The sequence below is a fragment of the Triticum aestivum genome, chromosome 7B, assembly GCF_018294505.1.
Source record: "Triticum aestivum cultivar Chinese Spring chromosome 7B, IWGSC CS RefSeq v2.1, whole genome shotgun sequence".
NCBI lineage: Eukaryota > Viridiplantae > Streptophyta > Magnoliopsida > Poales > Poaceae > Triticum > Triticum aestivum.
In genome coordinates this window covers 659,510,919-659,513,424 of record NC_057813.1, presented here as the reverse complement: position 1 = coordinate 659,513,424, position 2,506 = coordinate 659,510,919, and the positions used below count along the sequence as shown (strand labels likewise).

General features: G+C 38.8%; 1 long non-coding RNA gene across 6 annotated transcripts in view; it reads right to left on the bottom strand.

The window, feature by feature from the left end:
* LOC123158989 (uncharacterized) overlaps positions 1-2,468 on the bottom strand; it is a 5,123-nt gene extending 2,655 nt beyond the window's left edge. For 2 of the 6 annotated variants that reach the window (XR_006479429.1, XR_006479424.1), the window contains exons 1-5: positions 2,393-2,468; positions 2,110-2,239; positions 1,861-1,972; positions 938-1,017; positions 810-853 (exon numbers count right to left, since the gene is read on the bottom strand). This is a non-coding gene — a long non-coding RNA (uncharacterized lncRNA). Of the gene's footprint in view, positions 1-809; positions 854-937; positions 1,018-1,446; positions 1,488-1,860; positions 1,973-2,109; positions 2,240-2,392 lie in introns of all 6 variants that reach the window. The other 4 variants (XR_006479427.1, XR_006479428.1, XR_006479426.1 and 1 more) reach the window with 4 other exon arrangements.
* Positions 2,469-2,506: the final 38 nt, after the last annotated feature.

Below are 2,506 nucleotides of genomic sequence, written 5' to 3'. Positions count from 1 at the left end.
CTCAAAAAAAAATTGGAATTATTTGAATTTTTTTCGAATTTACTGTTCATGCGGGAGCATATGAGCTCGGGTGCAGAATGGACTTTTCGAGAAAACAGGGACGTGGCTAATCTGCACCCGAGCTCATATGCTCCCGCATGAACAGTAAAATCGAAAAAAAATCAAAAAAATTTCAAAAAATTACAAATTTTTTTTGAGTGAAACATTGACAAAAGTTCTAAGTGCCTGCAAAAATTCGTCATGAAATCACATTCCTAGAAGGCGTGGCAAAAAAAACAAAAAAAGTACTCTGAAAAAGCTACTTTCAAACGCATTTTGAAGCACTGAATTTGTATTTTTTTCTGCCACGCCTTCTAGGGATGTGATTTCATGATGAATTTTTGCAGGCACTTAGAACTTTTGTCAATGTTTGTCTCAAAATTTTTTTTGGAATTTTTTGAATTTTTTCAATTTTTTTTTTCGATTTTACTGTTCATGCGGGAGCATATGAGCTCGGGTGCAGAATGGACTTTTCGAGAAAACAGGCCATACTATACAAGCACGGGCATGAACCAATGGCCTACAAGCACCTAATCAACCAGGAAGAGGACCTTGTATGCATAGGACTAAACCAGCAGTACAACCGTAAAGATAGAAGGAAGGTTGTTTTCCTGACGAGATCTGAAGCAAAAAATACCATACATAGTACGACAAGCATGGTAGATGAACCAAAAAAAACAAATAGACAAGGAAGCTGGCCGCACAAACACATAGATTCATAAGCTGTTCATCAAGCACTAATCAACCAAGCGAATCAGAACAGATCCAACCTTGTTGGTTAACGACACAGACGTCCCACGAACCAACAAACAACCTACACAGCAAGGAAACATGAAACACAGAATGGTTCAGCTCACAGATATTTTATCAAACAATAGACGAGCAAGCAAGATCTTACCTCGCGGAGCAAATAAACAGAGGATAAAGTCGGCAAGAACGAGTTCATGTAGTAGGCCAGAAGCATCTTCTTTGTGCTAACTGTAGAAAAAAGATTCTTATGAAGATATTGTAGTGGTGGGTGTTTAAACTTTTCAATATATAGAATGCACGCTCCTGCTGTAACTAAACTTCCAAAGGAAAGCAAAGTTTCACCTTTTCCCAATATAACCATGACACCACTAAAAACAGTTAACTGTAATGCGTGAATCTAATGACCTGAAATAATGAGAGAGAGAGAGAGAGAGAGAGAGAGAGAGAGAGAGAGAGAGAAGAAGAAGAAAGGACAACATTCCACTACTGATATCAACAGATACTGGAATGAGCAGATTTAGGTTACACTAAAATGCAGAAATTTCTTACAAACAAAAGAATGATCCAACAGATAAAAAGAGCAATTCCAAAAAAAGTAAGGCAAGTTTGAGGCTAGGCATTCATATTGGTGGAAGGAGAGCCCAGCTCAGTGAGCACCGTTTTGTAAAATTCCTTGTTCGTCCTGCCAGCTCTCTCACCTGAATGACATTTGATGACGCAACTTCGTTGTGTTGTTGTAATAGCAGGTAACTCAAATTCAGAATGAAAGTGGTTGTCGATGATCTCATTCTTTCTGCACCAATAATTCAAGAGGGCTGCTCGTGTACTACCTATTTTAGTATGTGGTCAAGCTTGTCTAATTTGACTATACTAATATATCCCCCCCCCCCTCCAATACACACAAATTGTATCGATAAGATGAAACTATATTATTAGGTTTTGCCATTAATCATATTTTATTAATAAAGGGCATAAAAATTTCTATTTAAATATGCATATAATAAGTACTGGTCAAATATGTATATGGGAGATCATATCAACGTCATAGATAGGAATTACCGCCGAACTTACAGGCATACAACGCAAGAATTGATCTGAATCACTCAATCTGATGCTTTCACTTTCTGCATCCAGACACAATTTGCTTAGCGGACAAACAAATAATGCTCATGGTTCAGGCATGCTGCATTCAGACACAATTTATTCACCAGAGAAACAAATAAGCCAATGGTTCAGATGCTTTCACACAAACAAATTTTGCCTTTGTTGGTACGGTGTGGTGCATGGGAAGAATAGAAAGCACTTTTGGTGACATCTTACCATCATTTTGAGTCAAAACTGATTTCTCGGTGGATTGGAATATCAAGTCATTAGATCCAAGTCGTCGTTCCTGTGCTTGCTAGCCGGTACTAATATGCAGACCAAGCATATACTTGCATAATCTGAAAAACTAAAAGATACAAACTCTATTACTGTGCAGTCAAGCTTTTCTGAATGTGACTATATACTAATATGCACAGACAAATAAGATTGACAAGATGAAACATATAGCTCCCTTCCTTATTTTAACAGAGAGAGGGCACGGAGGGGAGTGGGGGAGTACCTGCGTATGGATGGGAGGCTAGACCTCAGCCAACTTTCATGGTCGTGAGGAGGAGCATGTGGACGACGGAGGCGGCCAGTAGGAGAACAGCGGCGGTGGTGAGTAGGAGAATAG